General features: G+C 37.8%; 1 protein-coding gene across 6 annotated transcripts in view; it reads right to left on the bottom strand.

The window, feature by feature from the left end:
- The window catches only part of RABGAP1L (RAB GTPase activating protein 1 like), a 726983-nt gene that overhangs the window by 279875 nt on the left and 433396 nt on the right, over positions 1-13712 (bottom strand). The gene's annotated exons all lie outside the window — the stretch shown is intronic.

Raw genomic sequence — 13712 nt, 5'->3', positions numbered from 1 at the left:
TGCCTGGAAAAATCCCATGGACAGAGAAGCCTGGTAGGCTACAGTCCATGGGGTTGCAAAGAGTCAGACACAACTGAGCAATTTTCACGTACACATACAAAATGATTAATGATGTTGAGCACCTTTTCATGTACATGATGGGCACCTGTATGTCCAGAGGAAAAGTTTTCAACCTATCACCAATGAGTATGATGTCAGCTGTTGGCTTATCATATGCAGCCTTTATTATGTTTAGGTACATGTCTTCTATATCCATTATGTTGAGAGATCTTCTCAAGAACGGATGCTGAATTTTGTCAAATGCTTTTCTGCACCTACTGAAATAATCATATGATTTTTATCTTTCACTCTACTAATGTGACATGTAACTTTTATAATTTCCACTTGTTGACCCATCCTTGCATCAGTTCAGTTCAGTTCAGTCGCTCAGTCATATCTAACTCTTTGTGACCTGATGGACTGCAGCACACCAGGCCTGCCTGGCCATCACTAACTTCCAGAGTTTACTCAAACTCATGTCCATTCAGTTGGTGATGCCATCCAACATCTCATCCTCTGTCATCCCTTTCTCCTCTGGCCCTCAGTCTTTCCCAGCATCAGGGTCTTTTCAAATGAGTCAGTTCTTTGCATCAGGTGGCCAAAGTACTGGAGCTTCAGCTTCAGCATCAGTCCTTCCAATGAATATTCAGGACTCATTTCCTTTAGGATGGACTGGTTGGATCTCCTTGCAGTCCAAGGGACACTCAAGAGTCTTCTCCAACACCACAGTTCAAAAGCATCAATTCTTCAACACTCAGCTTTCTTTACAGTCCAACTCTCACATCCATACATGACTACTGGAAAAACCAAGGCTTTGACTTGATGGACCTTTGTTGGCAAAGTAATGTCTCTGCTTTTTAATATGCTATCTAGATTGGTCACAGATTTCCTTTCAAGGAGCAAGCGTCTTTTAATTTCATGGCTGCAATCACCATCTGCAGTGATTTTGGAACCTAAAAAAATAAAGTCTGTCACTGTTCCATTGTTTCCCCATCGATTTGCCATGAAGTGATAGGACCAGATGCCATGATGTTAGTTTCCTGAATGTTGAGTTTTAAGCCAACTGTTTCACTCTCCTCTTTCACTTTCATCAAGAGGCTCTTTAGTTCTTCTTCACTTTCTGCCATAAGGGTGGTCACCTGCATATCTGAGGTTATTGATATTTCTCCCAGCAATCTTGATTCCAGCTTGTGCTTCATCCAGCACAGCGTTTCTCATGATGTATTCTGCAGATAAGTTAAATAAGCAGGGTGACAATACACAGCCTTGACATACTCCTTTCCCTATTCAGAACCAGTCTGTTTTTTCATGTCCAGTTCTAACTGTTGCTTCCTGACCTGCATACAGATTTATCAAGACACAGGTCAGGTGGTCTGGTATTTCCACCTCTCTAAGAATTTTCCAGAGTTTGTTGTGATAGACATAGTTTAAGGCTTTCACATAGTCAATAAAGCAGAAGTAGATGTTTTTCTGGAACCCTCTTGCTTTTTCCATGATCCCCATTTGAACATGGTATATGATCCTTTTAATGTTTTGTTCAATTCAGTTTGCTGGTATATTGTCAAGAACTTTTGAACTATATTTATTAGGGATATTGGCCTATAGTTTTCTTGTAGTAACCTTCTCTGGTTTTGATATTAAAGTAAAGCTTGCCTTCTAAAATGAATTTGAGAGTTTTTTCTCCTCTCCAATTTTTTGGGAAGAGTTTGAGAAGGATTCGTACTAATTCTTTAAATGTTTGGTTTTAATGTTTGGTAGTATGCAGCTAAAATCATCTGGTCCTGGGGTTTTCTTTGTTGAGGAAGTTTTGATTCCTGATTCAGTCTCCTTACTTGCTGCTGATCTATTCAGACTTCCTATTTCTTGAGTCTTGTGTATTGCTAGAAATTTATTCATTTTTTTCTAGGCTATCCAATTTGTTGGTTTATTGTTTTTCAAAGTAGTCTCTTGTTATCCTTTATATTTCTGTAGTATCAGTTGTAATGTCCGCTCTTTTTTTAATAATCTCATTTGTGTTCTCTTTGATTAATTTAGCTAAAGCTACGTAATTTTATTTATCTTTATCTCTTTTGAACATTTTTAGCTTTAAGTCTATTTTGTATGATATAAGCATAGCTACCTCTACTTTCTTTTGGTTACCATTTGTTTAAAATACTTTAATTCTATCCCTTCACTCTCAGTCTATGTGTATCCTTAAGGCTAAAGTGAGTCTCTTTGGGCAGCATATTATTGGATCCTGCCTTTTTTTTTTCTTTTTCCAATCAGCCACTCCATGTCTTTTGGGACAATTTATCCATTTTCATTTAAATTAATACTGATAGATATGGATTCATTATTAACATTTTGTTAACTGTGTTTCTCTTTGTGAGTTCTTTGACCCTTGCTTCTGCAGTCTTTCTTTGTGATTGCTGACTCTTTGTAATGGCATGCTTTGATTCTCTTTTGTGAATCTATTGTTGATTTTGCTTTACGGTTAATATAAGCCTTACATAAAATATCTTATAACATCCTATTTTAAGTTGATAACAACTTAACTTTGATAGTGTATAGAAACTTCATACTTAATGTTTCTTCTCACTTCACACTTTAGTTATTGATGTCACAATTACATTCTTTTTTAAAAATATGTGATAAAAATTATGGTATTAAAGTTATGGTATTTAATACTTTTTAAAAAGAGCTGTAAGTGAATTATGTCCTACCAGTATACATGAGAAAATCTGACTCTGACTACATATTCAGCATTGCTGTTGCTCAGTCACTATGTCGGACTCTCTGTGACCCCATGGATTGCAGCACACCGTACTTCCTTGTCCTTCACTATCTCCCAGAGTTTGCTCAAATTCATGTCCACTGAGTCAGTGATGCTATCTAACCATCTCATTTTCTCCCACCTTCTCCTCCTTTTGCCTTCAATCTTTCCCAACATCAGGGTCTTTTCCAGTGAGTCAGCTCTATGCATCAGGTGGCCAAAGTATTGGAGCTTGAGCTTCAGCATCAGTCCTTTCCATGGCTATTCAGGGTATTTATATTACAAGTGAATTTTATAATTCATGTTTTTATGATGTTAAATCAGCATCCCTTATTTAAGCTTGATGATGCCCTTTAATTTTTCCTGAAAGGCAGGACCAGTGATGCTGAACTCCCTCCACTTTTGTTTGTTGGGGAACACATTTATCTCTATTTCATTTACAAAGTTCAGCTTTGCCAAGCCTAGTATTCTTGGTTGATATTTTTTTCTTTCACTATGTTGAATATATCATCTCACACTTTCTTGGCCTCCAGAGTTTTTGCTGAGAGACTAAACAGACTTATAATAAATCTGGACAAACCTCTTCTTTGGGTGGGGCTGCTGGCTGTGCACCATGGTCAAAATGGCCACTAGCTGAGCTTTGCAATCACCTCTGGATGGGCAAGGTCACAGACTATGTTGCTTGGCAGGGTGGCACCAGTGGTTAGACTGGCTGGGCTCCATAGCTTGATGGTACTAAAGGCTGGGCTTTGAGGCTGCCTAGAGTGACCCTTCAGGCTACCTGGTTATACAGTGGGACAGGCTGTGCCCAACAGTTGGGCAAGGTTGCTGACTTTGCTCTCTGATCAGGGCTGTAAGAAGCAAACGGCAACTTGCTCTGTTTCTCTGGCCAAACTTCCTAGAAGATCAGGACTGGAGCCTAAACCAGCAATTGTATGGGGCCTGTGAATTTGCTTCCCTGCCTGGCCAGAGCAGTAGAACAAGCACTATGGCCAGTATAGCTCATTGACTGATGATCTACATCAAACAAACTGCCAACCAGTATCTCTGACCAGATGAGGTCACTGGCTTGGCTCTACACATGGACAGAGCTATGGGCTGGGAAATCTCATTGAATGCCACTGAAAGCAGTAATGTGGGCTGCAAGGACCCTCTTCTCTGTCACTATCTGATCTCTTCTGGTCAAGCCCTGCCAATTCCCCTAGTGATCTCTATTAGGCAGAGCAAAGTAGCCCTCCTAGAAATCATCTTGCAACACTGGGGCAGCTAGATGTCCACCTTGGGTTCTCACTTTAGGATGTTGTAAGGATAAAGCTAGTGGTAAAGAACCTGCCTGCCAATTCAGGAGACACAAGAAACAGGTTTGATCCCTGGGTGTAGAAGATCCCCTGGAGAAGGGTATGGCAACCCACTGCAGGATTCTTGCGTGGAGAATCTCATGGACAAAGGAGCCTAGCAGACTACAGTCCATAAGATCACACAGAGTCAGACACGACTGAAGCAACTTAGCATGCATGCAAGGATAAAGGAGATGTATGTGAGGGGCAACATAGGCATGCGGTAGGTGACCTAGGAGGGGTCTTTCCCTCCTTGAACACAGAAACTATGTCTCACACATCAACAACTAATAGTGCTTTTATAGGTAGGTACATGAAAGAATTAAAATGAAATGGGTAAAACTTTTTATCCAGGTAAAATTACAAAAGTAAATTTCTTTTCTTTTTTTTTATATGTATAATCTCATTTAACTCACTCATCAGTCTTACTATGCAGGAGATATTTACTACTCCCATTGTAGAGGTAAGGTATAAAGGTATATAAAGCTAAAAGAGATTAAATCAATAGAAAGGAAATTACTACCAAAGTGCTTTCTACTGTTAAAAATGGTTTCCAGAAATATATGCTCTCACAAATGAAGTAGCAAAATATGTTTCTTGTCATATAAATGAGAGCACTTCTTATGTATCACTGGGAAGAATAAGCCATGAGAAGAATGCCCCCTTTCTGTTCCTCACCCTTTTTATTACAAAAATAGTGACAGCCTACAGTGTCCAGGCTCCCCTAGGAATTAAGGCACACAAGCTCAGAGTTAATGTCTGGGTTGGGGTTTATTATATAGTACAGCTGTGTCTTTGAAATTTTACTTTCTTTTAAGGCTGATCATATATGGCACTTGGAACATAAAGTCTCTGTTATTCACTTTAGCTGATGAAATCATTTCTAGCTTCGTCTTAATCCCAAAGCTCTTTGTGGCATGTAGTAATTTCTATGCCCTTACTAACTGCTGGATTCAGATGACCTAGGTTCAAATACCAATCCTAGTTGTGACCTTGGGCATGCTACAGTACCTCCCCAGGTGTCAGATTCCTCTTCTGTAAAGCAGGGATCATGACAATCTACTTCGTTCTGAGGACTGAATGAGATAGATGTACAGCTCTTGGACCTTCCCTGATATATAAGTGACACATGAAAATTAACCACTATTATTGTGCACTCAGGCCCTTGCGAATGTAAAAACCTGCATACGCCCTCAGGTGTGCATAGTTATATCCCATGATGAGCAAGAGGGGCTCCCCCTGTGGGTCAGCTGGTAAAGAATCCACCTGCAATTTGGGAGACCTGGATTCCATCCCTAGGTTGGGAAGACCCCCTGGAGAAGGGAACGGCTACCCACTCCAGTATTCTGGGCTGGAGAATTCCAAGGACTGTATAGTCCATGGGGTCACAAAAAGTTGGACACGACTCAGCGACTTTCACTCTCACTTACTAAACTGCTGGGTACTGCTGTAACTTTGTATCCCCCAAAGCTCTTAGCACAGAGAGCTAAATAAATCCTAAGTATTTGATATTAATTTATGATAATTTTAATAAAACTCTGAATAAATCTGCCTTTATCAATGAAGGCATGTCACTCACACAGGACAATCAGTTGGCAACTGTGAAGGTAAAAGCCAACAAAAATGCAGAAATGGATCACTGTGAAAGCCGAAGCAAGGGGCAGCCAAATGTAACTATATTAGCACTGGATTTCAATATTATAGTAAATGATAAATGTAAGAAATTTTTGTATTATCTGTACTTTGTATTGGCTATTTAGCTTATGAAAGTGAAGTTGCTCAGTCGTGTCCGACTCTTTGTGACCCCATGGACTGGAGCCTACCAGGCTTCTCAGTCCATGGGATTTTCCAGGCAAGAGTACTGGAATAGGTTGCCATTTTCTTCTCCAGAGGATCTTCCCAACCCAGTGATCGAACCTGGGTCTCCTGCATTGTAGGCAGATGCTTTACCCTCTGAGCCACCAGGGAAGCCATTTAGCTTATATTGTGATTCATTTTAAAAATCAGTCAAGATCTGAAAATCAATCTGGAGCTGCACTAGCAGACTTCACTTTACTGTAAGAGTGGGTTCCCCCACTAAATAGCACTGGGGCATCCATCTATTTTTTAAAAAGCATTAAAATGACTCTTTAACTTACTGTTGTCGTTTAGTTGCTAAGTTGTGTCCGACTCTTTTGCGACCCCATGGACTGTAGCCTGCTAAGCTCCTCTGTCCATGGGATTTTCCAGGCAAGAATACTGGAGTGGGTTGCCATTTCCTTCTCCAGGGGATCTTCCTGACCCAGGGATCAAACCTGCATCTCCTGCTTTGCATGTGGATCCTTTACTGCTAAGCCACCAGTGAAGCATTTACCTTGTTACAGTGATTTCACTGAACTAGACAATCTATTATCACTGATATGCAATTGATTTGTCCAACTTACAATAAAAATAAATCATTGAACAATATATTTTAAAATCAGACATTAGAAATTGGAGCACAGTGTGTCTCTAGTAGTGACTATCCATTTTTGCTGTGTATAGGAGCTTTGCCATGGAAACAATATTGCTTTACTGAGGAAATGATGAGATAAATATTAAAAGCTTATATCAAAACATCATCCACGGCTCTATGAAATACAAAACTAAATACCTGCCTCACATGTACAATCTGAGAATCAAGCATGACGTAATCACTGTTTATTAACAAATGCTGATAATGATCTGCCATCTGTACTAACAGACGTTATCACTGAATGGAGCCAGTCTTTAAGCTTCACTGCTTCTCTCTGTGTGCTCAGTCATGTCCAACTCTCTGTGACCCCATGGACTGTATAGCCAGCTCACCAGGCTCCTCTGTCCATGGAATCCTCCAGGCAAGAATACTGGAGTGGGTTGCCATTTCCTACTCAGAGGATCTTCCCAACCCAGGGATCGGACTCATGTCACTTGTGTCTCCTGCACTGGCAGGCGGATTCTTTACCACTGTGCCACCTAGGAATTCCTGCTTCTCTCTGCAATCAACCACAAAACAAACCACCCTAAGTACTTCAAAAGTCTTTAAGACTCACCTGAAGTAACATACATCAAGATTTTTTTGAAGTAAAATTATATGTTGAAAATCTTAAATAACTGTTTAGGATAAAACTAAGTTTTTATTTCACATTATGTGTTTTCATGTCTTTCTGTAGTCAATCTACCCTTTTTCCATGAAGTTAATGAATAATCCACTGGTTTTTTTTTTCTTCAACAAAGGTGAATGTTAGAGATTATTCTGACAATCATAAATTAATGAGTTTTCATTTTCTGTTTACAAGCTGAAAATCGAAAACTTCTGAGTGTTTATTTTCCTTTTAAATCAAATATATGCCAAATACATTTAAATTTAATAGCTATTTGTAAGCCTTAAAACATGCTGTTCCACCTATTAGTTTGCTTTGCGTGCTCAATATAAGCTAGGGAACAAAAGAAAACTGGCTGGGTAAATAATTATTAGTTTTAGAAAGAACAGCATTGTTACAGACATTCATTCATGACCCCATTAAACCTCACAAAAGTAAGTATAAGTTCCACATTTTAAATATTAGACTAGTGAGGTTCAAGGAACTTAAGTGATTTGCCAATAACTATACAGCTATTGGAGAAGGCAATGGCACCCCACTCCAGTACTCTTGCCTGGAAAATCCCATGGATGGGGAAGCCTGGTGGGCTGCTGTCTATGGGGTTGCAGAGTCGGACACGACTGAGTGCCTTCACTTTCACTTTTCACTTTCATGCATTGGAGAAGGAAATGGCAACCCACTCCAGTGTTCTTGCCTGAAGAATCCCAGGGACAGGGGGCCTGGTAGGCTGCTGTCTATGGAGTCGCACAGAGTTGGACATGACTGAAGTGACTTAGCAGCAGCATACATCTATTACATAAAGTCTGGACTTAGCCCCATGGCTATACTCTTTTTGTGCCAGATACAAAATAAAACTACACTTATAATGCATGGTATTCAACATTCATAGAAACCAAAGGAGGATGATAATATTATTTTCACTTTACATTATAGATGAAGAAACTGATTCTTCAATCTCAGGGAACTTCTGCAAGGTCATGTAACTTGAAAGGTATTAACCCACAATTTAAATTCATAGCTGTGCTTTTTATAATCCTTTGAAGGAATGTGGCTTTGAAAGGACAAAGAAGTCTGAGAGAGCTAAATGGGAAGATCAAAAGAGGATTTTTTTTCTTAAGGCAAAATGCCTTGATTGTATTTACAGGACAGGGAGAAGATGCTGAGGAATGACTCTTGAAGCACTGATGCAAAAATTAATAGAGAACAGGAAAAATCTCTTGGATTTATAAGGAAAAGGTGATTTGGAAGTAAAGAAGGGCTTATTAAAAATAAACTCAAACTCTTATATCAAAGAATCACAATAAGATAATAGGATACATCTGTCTAGTATTCTACCTTCCTATCATCTGATGTCAAAAGCTCCTTTCTTATAGGAACACCATTTCACTTTTCAGGACGAGTTGATCCAGATCATTACCAGCATAGAGGTGAACTTAAGAGCTGGGCCAGGCCTATCAGAACACTTGAACTTCCTGACCTCAATAACCAACTCAAGAATGGCAGACCCCCAAGGGTAGGCCAACCAGAATCCTCCAGGGATTTTGCCTGTTTGTTTAAGTGCAGGAGCTATAGCAGACCCCCAAGGGCAGGCCAACCAGAATCCTCTAGGGTTTTTGCTTGCTTGTTTAAGTGCAGGAGCTACAGCAAAAGATAAACATGATGCCTTCTAAATGAAGCTGTAAAACTTTTCAGATATGAAGCCAGGCCAACTTGCAAACTGCCTACTTTGTGCCCTGCCTTTATAAGTTAAGGCAATAAACTCTAAGCACAACAGAGATACAGAGATGCAGATTTCTGATGACAAAATATGAACTCTGGAATATCAAGCATATCAAAATCATCTCTGCTCTGCACTTCCCAGTTATGTGAGCCAATATATTTCCTTTTAAATTTAAACTACTTTGAGTTCATGTTATGTCACATGTAGCAGAAAGATTCCTAAATAATATCATGGCACAAATAGTTTTACTTATATAAGCATATAAAGACACTAGGACGCCTCTGTTTTGTTACCTCGGACTTTGTAGAATCTTTATGTTCAGGAAAACTAAGAAGCAGCTCTGCTTCTCATTTCTTAAGTTCATTTGTTAAATCTGATCCAAAACTTGCTTTTTTGGGGGGTGGGAACATTACAAGATTTGTAATTTTAAAATCTTATATTATTTTTAAATGTAACACACAGAGAAAAATACATAAAAGTTAAGATTATACTTTATAGAATAAATGATTAAGAAATATAAACAGGTTAGGAGCTAGAATACTGTTTACTCCTAAAGATCCCTACGTGTCCCCTCCCAGTCATGACTCCCAGTTTCTCCTGGAAGGTCATGATCCTGACTTTAACTGTATTGACTTCATTGATATTATCTGTACTTTCCATCTACATAGCATTCTAAGAAAACAGAGTTTACTTTTGTCATTACTGAATTATACTAAATGGAATCATACCAAATGATACCAATAATTTGCTTTCTTACTAAATTTCATGCTTGTATGATTCATTCACAATAGCCCATGTAATACAGGAATTTCCCAGGTGGTGCTAATGGTAAAGAGTCTGTCTGCCAGTGTAGGAGATGTAAGAGATGCGGGTTTGATCCCTGGGTTAGAAGATTCCCCTGGAGGATCACATAGCAACCCACTCTGGTATTCTTGCCTGGAGAATCCCATGGGAAGAGAAGCCTGGTGGGCTACGGCCCATGGGGTCACAAAGAGTAAGACATGACTGAAGTGACTTAGCGTGCATGCAGACATGTAGTGCAATACATTTCTTTCATTGCTGTAGAGTGTCCCACAATATGAATATACCACAATTTATCCATTTGACATCTAATTACAATGGTAATATTAGACTATGAGACATTATAATAATGGGCATTTGAGTTGTGTGATCATTATAAACACTGATCCTGTAGTATAAACCGTAATTACAATCCTATTTTAATACATGATTCTAGTGTAAAAGTAGTGAAAATGTTAACTACTCAGTTGTGTCCTACTCTTTGCAACCCCATGGACTGTGTCCCGCCAGGCTCCTCTGTCCATGGAATTCTCCAGGCAAGAATACTTGAGTGGGTAGCCATTTTCTTCTCCAGGGGATCTTCCCAATGCAGGGATCAAACCCAGGTCTCTCACAATGCAGGCAGATTCTTTACCAACTGAGCCACTAGTGTACAGGTTCTTAAATGTGACTAAAGTATATACTAAGAGTGGAATTGACTGGTATGCAAATCTTTATCAGATAAAGCAAAACTGGTTTCCAAAGGAGTTGTACCTAGTTACAGTTTTTGAAAAAATGCAATACATTTAAACATCCTGGCTTATTCCAAAATAATTCTTTTTGCAGTTGGAAAGCTTCCATACATATATATATATGTATGGGATATATATATATATAAACATGTATATAATATATATACACACATATATACACATATATTCCATATGGAATATATATATATACACACACACATACACACAGTGATTTAACCTTAAAAAAGAACACAATCTTCTGAAAGTCTAAAAAAGTATATGTTTGATTAAAAAAAACTTTAAAGCTGCTTGACAATAAATTTGTGAGAGAAATATATTGGTGTTAAAAATTATCTAAAATACTTTATATAGTATTTAGAATAAATGAATATACAAAAGGATATTATTTATTATGCTAATAATACAATGATATTAGTGATAATTATTGCATATTTAAAGGCAAACACTATAATGATTACAAGCAATCTGTGCTGTAACAGCTTTTTTGAACTATAAATGATAAGTTTCTTATAATTCCATCAATGGATGTAACAGCATCTATGTGATAAACATTTAATTCTTCCAGTGCTTTACTGCAAGTTACAAAGAATATTATCAAAGCATCTAAAAATTTCCAAGCACCAGGAAAAGATATTTACTTCTTAAAACTATTCATACATGGAAAAACTTTAAAATTCTAAATTTTTGTTCTTAAACCTACTTTCATTTTTGGTCTTTCTTTCCTCTTAGGCAGCGAATGTGAAATATAAATGACCATGGGTGAGGAAGACAGCATCCCAGAAAGAAGCTGCTTCTGACAATGATTAATATGGAGCTGCCAAAGGATATCTGGCAGCAGAAAGAACCCAATGCTTATGTAACTGATAAAAAATTAGTCAGTAAGGCCCTAATAACATATCTCCCTGGAATCCGAGATAGTGTATTTGATGAATTGTTTAAGCTAGACTGTATTCTTCTACCTATTTAAACCATGGGGACAACATGAAATACAGAAAAGAAAAAATTATAGTTGGCTTCTCTTATTCAAATTGGTTAATGGATATATTGGTCTGTCAATGAAATATGCTGATTAATAGAATTATCACATATATTTTCAATAAAATTATATCTAATCTGTTTTTCACTAACATTGATTATCAGTTTATCTTTCCTCCAGGATTCTGAAGGCATTTCTATATTTCCAGTTATTTTTATAAGCAACGACAACAACTGTGTAGTTTTATTAAAGTAGAAAGTGTAGAAACTAGACTATATTTCTATTCATCTTGTGACACACTTTGGAGGCAATTTTGTTGAATATGTTTACAAGAGCTGACTTTCCATGACCCTTATAATAGAAGAGTAGATAATGTTTAAAAAAAAAAAATCTGGGGTATTTGAGTTTCTTAGCTATTTGAATCACTCTCTTTTTTTCAGGGAGAAAATATGTCCAAGTAAACATGAACTTAGAGTTAACTAAACTTCTGTTAAGTCTCAGAACAGATTTCCTAAAGTGATATTCTTCTCACTGAGGTTCAATAGATATAATGTGTTTCACAGGGCTAAAATGCTAAACTGTGACATATTCAAAGATTACTTTGTAGAAGACAAAGCTTCACTATCTGTGGCCTGAATATCAGCTTCTCATCAGAGTGATCATGAAAGGTCCTTTTAGAAAAATGATGGTTTTGAACCTTGGTGAAAACACCCATCATGGCTTACAGTCTCCAGCCCCTTGTGTAGGGACCTGACTATTCTAGATCTGCTAGGTGGTGTTAGTAATAGAACTAAGGGCCCAAGAATTTATGACTATAAAGTACTTATTATCACAGGAAATCTCAAGAATGTGGTCTGTGGAAATGACAAAAAAAGGACAGTAAAAGAATATCAAAAGACCATAAATAGATGATAATGCCACAGAGAAAGATATTGAAATCAAAGTTAGAATGAATAATCACAACAGAACAACAGTATGTTATTTTTTTCATTAAAGTCAAATGATCAGAATTAGGACCATGAATCTACTATAATTGTTCTTCATTTTCAGAATGCAAACCATAGAAAAAAATCCTTTTGTTTTAAACTTGGTCCTCTTTGCTGCATCTGACATTATACAATGCTGCTTCTCTGCTGAAAATCAAGAAACTCTTCAAAGATCCCTCTTCCTCATCAGCTCTTTAAATAATTGGCATTCCTGGGTTCTATTCTGTTTTTTTTCTTCTACTTATTTTTCTGAAATGATCTGATCCACTCTCATCATTTCAGCTTTGATTTCTCCCCAGAGTCAGTCTCCAGTATACAGCTGGCTGCTGGACAGCTACTCAGATGGCCCTCACATACCCTCCCTTTCCAAATTTAAAACTAAATTCATCATCAACTCCTAACCTTTTTTCTTCCATTCAATCTCAATGGAAGTGTTTTCTACCTCAGCTCAAAATACCATAATTTACCCAGTCGCTTAAGCAATGAAATAAGACATGCTACTTTTGACCCTTCCTTTGTCAATCCATCCATGAAACCTACCAATTTTGCCTCCAGAAAAAATGTTTCATTCTTTCTTTTTCTCTAAGTCTCAATATCTCTCATTTAGACTGATATTTCCTAACTGGTATCTCTGCTATTGCATGCTTCTTTTCAATTTCATCCTCCATGTGGATATAAGAATTTATCTGAAATGAATATCTGATTGTCATTCCCTTGCTTCAAATTGATTGTGGCTCCTCATTAGGTACAGAACAAAGCCTCTATAAAGCCTACATTTCTTGATATTAAGAAGTCTTTATAATTTGTTCCCTGCCCATGTGACCATTTTTATCACATCTCTTTCTCTCCATACACTTTCTACAGCAATGATATAGAAATTGTCATTTCACTGTTCCATTTATATATTGTGCCCTTTGTTTTGCCATACATTTGCTCACATAGCAATCTCTACTCCTTCTCTTATCCATCTTCTCTCCCCCCCGCCCAGACTCATTTATGTCTTGGCAAAGCTACCACCTCCTCTAGAAAGTCCTTTCTGAAAGCTCTCCTCTCCCCTTACTCTCTGCATTGCTTTCACCTAGCACACTGTAACTCTTCCATAGTGACCATCACAAAAACAATGCAGATACAGGGAATGAATTAAAATAATAGGTATGTGCCTACATTGCCTGTGCCCCATTCCAGCCCATAAGGCCTTTGAGAACACAAACAATAAATTATTCATATTTGTAATCCCACATCTTAGCC

This window comes from Ovis canadensis, chromosome 12 (genome assembly GCF_042477335.2).
Source record: "Ovis canadensis isolate MfBH-ARS-UI-01 breed Bighorn chromosome 12, ARS-UI_OviCan_v2, whole genome shotgun sequence".
Classification (NCBI taxonomy): Eukaryota; Metazoa; Chordata; class Mammalia; order Artiodactyla; family Bovidae; genus Ovis; species Ovis canadensis.
Note: the sequence above shows the minus strand (reverse complement) of the source record. Positions and strands in the feature narration are given on the sequence as shown.